The 8,344-nt window shown below is 47.5% G+C and overlaps 1 long non-coding RNA gene across 1 annotated transcript in view; it reads left to right on the forward strand.

The window, feature by feature from the left end:
• LOC119968656 overlaps positions 1-7,439 on the forward strand; it is a 45,450-nt gene extending 38,011 nt beyond the window's left edge. Inside the window, exon 3 of the long non-coding RNA XR_005461165.1 lies at positions 7,244-7,439. This is a non-coding gene — a long non-coding RNA (uncharacterized LOC119968656). The remainder of the gene's footprint in view (positions 1-7,243) is intronic.
• The last annotated feature ends 905 nt before the right edge of the window (positions 7,440-8,344 follow it).

The raw sequence follows: 8,344 nt of genomic DNA on the forward strand, positions 1-8,344 counted from the left end.
TGTGGCGACTAGTGGATTTTCACAGTAACTTCATTGCAATTTTAACGTAAGCCTGTTTGTGACACTAATAAAGATAATTATTATTATTGTCTGCTTTTGACAAAGTGGACAAGTTAATGCACAAGGTGAAAGTGAAATGGGTTACCCTATATGGCATGCTAGGGCATCCTCCCCTCAGGATAGCAGTGTGGTATGCTGGGCAGGTGGCCTTCTGCATCTAACCAACAATTAGCAGCAGCTTGTACATACATAGCACCTTTTAATGTGACCAGACATCCCAAAGTACTTCACAGGACTGTTATCAAACAAAATTAGAAGAACCAAAGAAAGCGACATTAGGGCAGATGGCCCAAAGTTTGGTCCAGGTTTTAAGGAGCACCTTAAAGAATCAAGAGAGGTAGAGAGGAATTCCCGAACTTAGGCCAATTGGCAGCTGAAGACTACCAGGTTACCAATGATGGAGCAATAAAAAATGTCAGAATTAAATTAACACAGATATATCACAGGGTTACGGAATTGGAAGAAGAGATAGGGAGAGGTGAGGGCATGGATGGATGGATTTGAAAACAAGGGTAAGAATTTTAAAATCAAGCAGCTGATTTATCTCAAGGTGATACCACATCTGGTCACCATAGCCGTATCCTTCAAAGGACTTACAAAGTGCTCGTTAGAGTGTGGAGCAGGCAGATAATAAAGTATGAGAACAACACATTGGGCGGAATTCTCCAATGGCGGCATGATTCCCTGGTCCCACCGACCTTGGGTTTCCAAGCGGCATAGGGTGGCATCAACAGGTAATCCCATTGACAAGTATCGGGAGTAGAGAATCCCGCCACCAGCGAACGACACTCCAAACTCTCTTTCCTTGCATGCAGTGGTAGCAGGGCAGGTTCACAACGGAGAATCCCGGATATTATAGGGCATTTGATGACCTGTCAAAATCACTTATAAAGTCACATTTAAGTAGACCCACAATCTACCACCAATCCTCATATCTTTTTTTAAAATAAATTTATAGTACCCAATTTTTTATTTCCCAATTAAGGGGCAATTTAGGGTGGCCAATCCACCTAACCTGCACATCTTTGGGTTGTGTGGGACATTGGCAGACATGGGAAGAATGGGCAAACTCAACACGGACAGTGACCCAGGGCTGGGATTCGAACCTGGGTCCTCAGCGCCACAGTCCCAGTGCTATCCACTGCACCACATGCCACCCTCCAATCCTCAGATCTACACATACCAATAACAGTACATAAAGTTTGAGATGACAAACAAACTATGATCATATCAAGGGGAAGCTGTGGTGACCCTGATGGCCACGCACATTGTCATTTACATCAAAGATTTGCGGAGAATTTCTTTGAGGGGGATCATATCTGCTATTGGATTTAAAGGAGCTGGGCCATTTATTTTTCAAGAATGAACCTGGTTTAGAACCCTATAAATATTCTGACAGAAACAAAGGGCCAGGAGAGATGCCAACTGTATCCTGGGTGCTTCCAAGCGATTAAGCATTCTTTTGTAAGATGAGGCTTTTACATACTGGCTCCAGCTAGATTTTAGTAGAGTGGAATTTTATTTGGTTTATGTAAATCATAGGGTTGATGCAAGAAACATGATGGAACCATTTACAATTCCCTGCATTACTGGAAATCCTACCATTTGATACAGGTTATATGAGCTGATGCTGATGCCTCCTTTTCAGAGGGAAAGTGATTACTGTGTTTTCATGCAAACAATGATCCTGTCATGGAAGACTGATGGATTTAAATGTTGTTAGTAGTAGTCTCAAAGGTTTCAGTAGCATAAGAATTTAAAGGACACACCACAGGTACGTTTGAGGAGCTTGAGGAAGGGTGTTTCTTGGTGACTTCTACCTCTGTAAAGCATTGCCAAGATCTGTTCAGACACAGCCAAGTACTAGGTTATCTGTACTGGATTCCTGGCTTGAGGGTAATTAAATGTCAAATCACCATTAAAGGCAATGGATAGAGGCACAAATCAGACACTCACCGGAGTTTGCAATTTGCAGTCAGCATGGGAAGCCTCAGGCTGGGAGGGTTAGAAATTGACATTTTTCATTGTTTAAAGATCAGGACAAAACCAAATGCTCCTGATGTAATTCCAGTAATCTGCAATTTATTTGAATTGAGTTCCTTAAATTCATTGTCGCTCAACATAAGACCAAGGACAGAATTCTCCCATGTCCCTGCTGGCAGGTTCAATGTCAGGTGGTGGAGGGGGGGGGGGGGGGGGGGGGCAGGGGGGCATGTGTTAGGGGAATTTAGTGGGAGGCCCTAAATTTCCCACGGTATTTTCCATTGGTGCCCGCTATGAAAGATGGGCAATCCGCTGGAAGGCGGTGTGAAACTGGTTTGCATGCCGTTAATGGGATGCGAATGAAGGCCTGACCAGAATCGTCCACCCACACCCGATTCTACATGGTGCCAGTGGGAACACAAGCTGGTGCAAAACATGTACGGAGGAGCAACATAGCGTGCAGATGACAAGACTCTCCTGAACAATGTCTGGGACTGCCTCCAGAGTATGGAATGGCAGCCGCAACCAACCCTGGACCCTGGAACACCACAGCAATGGGTGCTGGGAACATCAACAGGTGGACCTTTCAGATTCAGTATCCTGGGGGGTGGTCCACCTTGCAGCCTTAGAATGCTCCTGGAGATCCACCTTCGTTCTCAGGCGGTCCATCTTCTTTCTTCATTAGTGGGTCAGTGATGTTGAACATCTTTTAAATATGGCACCCAGATACGACAGCGGACTACGCACCATCAGGCCTGATCCACCACAGAATATGATGCTTAATGCCCGGTTGCATAATTGATGAGGTCAGGGCCGGAAGATGTGCCATGGTTTTCTGTCGGCCTCCTTAGCAGGAAACACTCCACATTCCCACCTCTGCCATGGGACTTAATCCCAGGATGGGGGAATTCCACCTTGAGTTTCTATAATTATTACAACCCAAGAGAAGGAGAGTTGCATAATACAGTTCAGAAATTGTATTTAGCTCAAATATAGATAATTGGGTGTGTTGAAAGTGATGGTGTGGATTGCAGACTACAAACTCAAAGTAAACACTGGTACTTGGTGCAGCTCAATTCCCTTGACCCATTGCAGTGATGGGCCAGTTATTTCTTCAAGAAAGAAACTTGGAAGTAATTCCGCCTTTTTGTTTATCTGTGAAAACAAAACCCCAAATTGCCTTAAGTTAGAAAAACAAGTGGTGCTGATGTAAGCAGTCTGTAGTAGAGTAGTACGCATCACATGGTCCGAAGGCTGCTTATCATCGGTGACTGTCAGCAGATTTGCTGCTTTGGGCTCCCATTCACTGGAACAGCTGTGGAATATTAACAATGCTTTTTCCTTCCCTTTACATTCTCTTCAGTGGATTAATAAAGGTGATTCTCTTTGATGGGAGAGCTGTCCCAGTGTTTATATAGTAAATAAAAGGTTGGTGTTAAATTCATGGTCTATGGCTCATTATTTGATGATGCATCAGATGAGTTTTAATAAAGACATCGAGCAGAATTTTCCCACCCCACCCGGGAGTGGAGAATCTAACGGCAGGCAAAAAGTCGTAAACCCACTGCCGTAAAAACAGTTTCCAATTCTCCTGATGACAAGTCAGTTATCCCACTGCCTAGTGACATGAACAGACTTTGCATTCACAAACATCTCCCGAATGCTCATTGAAACAATTACTCGCTGGAAACTCCTCACACCTTCCATGCCAGTGGGAAATTATGCCAGCTGAAAAACCCATTCAGAAAACAGTGGCATGCACAAGTCGGACCTCATTGCATTCGGAACTTCAAGGTGAGTGCATCATGCATAGCCTACCTGCTGTAGCGTTGCACTGTTTCTGTTGCAATGCACATTACACTGCCTGAGCAGTAGGTTTGCTTTCTTCCCGCTCTTTTCCATTATTGGACATCATTGTGCTGTGATATTCATGCAGGCCCCCACTTTCAGACATTGACCTGTACAATGGATGGGGTTGGGGAGCGCCCGTGATATTTCAATTGCTGAAGGGTTCCAGGAAGAGTAAAGTTAAGTGAGGGTGTATAGCCACTCCTCCCCTTAACCCTCAATGCCATTTCCTTTCATCTCAGGTGATGTCCAGGCACTCACAACGAGAATGAGCACTACATCCACACCTGCCCATTCTGGCCTCATGAATCGCCAGGCCACGATCTCTGCTTTGGTCCACAGTGCCCTGTAAATGAGCTCACTCTAGAAACTGAGAGTCCACTGAGGAACAAGAGTGATGCAAGCGAAGACTTGTACCTTTCACCACCAACTAATGATGTAAAAACTGCTGTGACTGAGATACGTAGGGATCTCCTCCTGTGCATGTCTTGGCTTCTGCTACTACCACTGAGCAGACACAAATGCCGCAAGAATGTCACTGCTGATGAACTGCACTCACTCAATGGTGTTCCTTGAGAGATTACAAATGCTTATGTTCTTATGTTCTTATGTCACACATTTCAGATAAATATTGAAGCACATCTTCCTGACATTACATTAAGGTATGAAGACTAGTTCAACTGAAGCTGATATCACATGAATGTTAATCTCACAGAGGGAGGCTATCACTGAGTGGGAAGTTGATTAAACGTTGACATAAGAGGATTCCAATGCGTGTATTCACAATGCCTTCAGTTCAGTCACAAAACCAGCAAAAATGTTTTTATTTGTCCATGAGATGTGGGCGTGTTGGCTGGACCTGCATTTATTGCCCATCCCTGAGGGCATTTAAGAGTCAACCACATTGTTCTGGATCTGGAGTCACATGTAGGCCAGACCAGGTAAGGATGGCAGATTTCCTTCCTAAAGGACATTAGTGAACCAATTGGGTTTTTACAAAAATCAACAAAGTGATAGCACACCCATATTATCCACAAGTGACATCAATGCTTCTATATTTTCTTAGCTCCAATAGCACAAGTGGAGGCAGCCTGCTGACTGTTAGACCCTGATGTCAGTGATGGTCTTGGTAGACGTGGTGTCGACCTGATAAGGGTCTCCTGCTTAGGGACAGAAGCCCCTCAGCAGCATGAGCAGCTGGAATGGATTTTGGGACAGGCAGAGAGGATTGTGCACACTCTTTGAATGCTCTTAAAGCAGGCCTCTGGTTGACACTCATCCTCCCTGTGGGCACCTGAAGACCCCGACTTGACTCCTATAGGAGATGGTGCACTTGGAGGGAGGTCAAGGTGCCTCATCCCCATGTTGCCTACGTCCTGATGGTGCACACCATGGTTTGTGGCCATGGGGCGCAGGACTGAGCACAAATCCAGCAAGGCCCGCTGGACCAAGGTCTCCATGGGGTTCCCAACCTTCCCAAGGTGACTTTGTAGCACTTGCATGTTGCAGCCATGACATCAGATAAAATGTGGCGGGACTCCTCCAGCATTGCTCTAGTCAGCCAAATCTCTGCCTGATGTTCCAACACCTGGTGTTGCATCTCCAGCATTGAGTTGGCAGCTGCCTGCAGAGGCTCATCATCTGACTCTAACTGAGAGGCTGGCTGATCTCCAGCAGCCCTCCGAGTGCTGGAGACCTGAGCTGCATTGCCTTCGACTGCTGTGGGTGAGGTGTTCTCCAGAATGTGACCCCAGGCCTAATCTTGAGCTGTACCCCAATGAGATGTTTGTTTCTGTAACTGGTGGAAGGTGTGTGAGTACAATGACTTTTCTTTCAGAGATTTGTCTTTGGATGTGGTCTGGCAGCTCAAACTGATGCCCAGCTGCCTTGTGGGCTTCGACCTGCTGATGCCTAGAAAATCGAGAATAGAGTTTCTGCTGATGAGCATGAGCTATAGCGATGGAGGTTGCTGGGAACGACCGATTCCCCCTTCCCCACAGAAGCAGTCCCTGTCCTCCCCAGCCAGCTCAACTGCAGCCTCTTCAAACTCAGTGCGGGCAATGGCGGTGGCCGTCTCTTCCCTGATCTGCAACATTCTGTACCTGCTGTGCGCCTGCTTGCCCTGTATGAAGATGTAAGAAAGACATGTGATCAAAGCAGAGGTGGGGTGAGATGAATGTCTCTGGTCAGAAGGGCCAAAGGATAGAGTGTGAGCAACATGCATGACAGATGGGATAGTGGTGATGTGAACCCTTCTGTGAGAGAATGATTGTTGACATGTGTCCCCCGCTAATGGATGTATGAGATGCCTGAAGAGAGTAGCTACTGAAGTGCACAATGCCATGATGAGAGTTTGATATTGGAGGGAGTTGATGGATGACTTACCCTGGCAGAGCGGATGAGATCATTCACAGACTGTCACAGATATCTGGCAACCAGAAGAACAAGGTTTACTGCCTTAAGAAGAAGGCAGCACCCTGCTTCACCGAGCTTAGTTAACGTTCTGGAGCCATCTGAGGGATACAGGACATGTCTGTGCACCTGCACTCCTTTGATCAAGGCCCTCAAGGCCCTGGTGGGTGAAGCAGGGTGACAGTCTCCTGTAGACAGGTGGGCTAGAGAGAGTGAAATGTATGTGCTGGTCTGGCATTCAAATATGGTGCCCCAGCCTCCGACCCCACCGTCTGATGGCGGGCAGACAACTCAATTCCCGACCTGCCAGGTGGCTCAGCCCATTACTGGCCTGTGCATAAATAATGAGCTTGTAAGTGCGGAATTGGGTGCGAGTTCTGGCCATTCTGGCCAGCAGGTTGGGAGCAGCCGAAACCACCTGCCACCGCATTTAGTCTCCTAACTGGAAAATTCCCCCTGCAAAATAGGATTGGAAGTCTTATCACCATTTCCATGGTGTATCATCTTACAGGAATTTCCAGAGTAAGCACATCGTCACAAACCTTTGTGAGACTGTGGCTGTTTCTTTCACGAACGTCTTTGCTGTTTTCCCCGGGGAGGCAGGTTCCCCATTCAGCCTACTTTACTTTTAGCAATCTACCTTCATTACCCTCCCGAAGACATCACCACACTCACCCAGAAGCCTTCTTCATGCCATTCCAACTATCTCTGAGGCGCTGCTATTTAACTCACCAGAACAGCTACTAATTTCCCACCATCATGAAGTCAGTGTGTTAAAACATTCCTCTGTAGGCTATTAATCATTTTTAAGATGGTCTGCGTTCACTGACATTTTAATTTTTATCGCGCATTCAGAAAAATATTTTCAACCTTGCAAATTTATTGTTGAAAATTCATCCCCATGTTCAACTTTGATCTACTAGTCTATTTTGTGTTCCAGATGGTACGACGTTGCGCATTGGAAGATTAAGGAAACTGTGGAAGAAATCAAAACTGCTGTGTAATCATCTGTGCACTTTTGTTGAGTTCACTTGTAGTTAATCTGTGAGGGAGTGATGATGAATCGCTGGAATTTTCCATGTGATATTGAGTATATTGGCACAGAGAATTGCCAATAAATTTGCCTCGTAAACTTGCTTAACATTGTAATGTTTTTTCAGTTCCGTTTTCCTGACTCTCACTTAAATACAGCTTGGATTCTCCGATCCTGCGGCTATGTTCGCAGGATCCATCTGGTCTTATGACCAGAACGTTGGCGCTGCCCCTGCACCGAATCTCCGCGCGGTGGGGGGGGGGGGGGGGGGGAAGGGGGGGGGGGGGGCTGCCAGCTGCGCAGCGTAACTTTCTCTGCGGATATGCTGCAGAATGGCCGGGTCCGTGACCCCGCATGTGCACGGCGGCTGTACGTGGACCCGGCCTGCCAAAACCTGCCCCCTTGTATCAAGTCTCACCACCCCCAGACCACCCCCCACCAGTCCTCCCAGTCCCCGCCGAAGCCCCCGTGCCAGTGGAACAGCTCCCCCCGCCACCCCTGATTGTGGCGGCGCTGGACAAAATCTGCAGCTGCCACGTGAGGTCCCCAAACGGTGTGAGCACACGCGAGCGACGCCGTCGGGGCTCGGCGCATCAGGGGCGGAGCATCGTGGGAGGGCCTCAGGTGACGTCCTGAGGCTGTTCCGACGGCATGCAGTACGCCGTTTTTGACAGGGCGGACCATTGCAAAAGCGGCGCCGCCCCCCCAATTCCGGCATAGACGTGGATTCGGCGGACGATCGCCGGACGCGTTTTCGGCGTCGGCGATTGGAGAATCCAGCCCATGATTTCAAGAAATAAATATAGGGCTGGATTCTCCGATTCTGAGGCTATGTCCGGAGAAAGTGTCTAGTTTTACGACAAAAAAATCGGCGAGGCCCCCATACCAATCCACCGGTGAGGGGCTAGCAGCCATGCCACGTAAAACGCACGGCCTTCCCGATATAAACACCTGGAGAATTGCCGGGTCCATGCATGCGCATGCGCATTGTGACACCCTGCAGCGGTC

Source organism: Scyliorhinus canicula, chromosome 7, assembly GCF_902713615.1.
Source record: "Scyliorhinus canicula chromosome 7, sScyCan1.1, whole genome shotgun sequence".
NCBI classification, from domain to species: domain Eukaryota; kingdom Metazoa; phylum Chordata; class Chondrichthyes; order Carcharhiniformes; family Scyliorhinidae; genus Scyliorhinus; species Scyliorhinus canicula.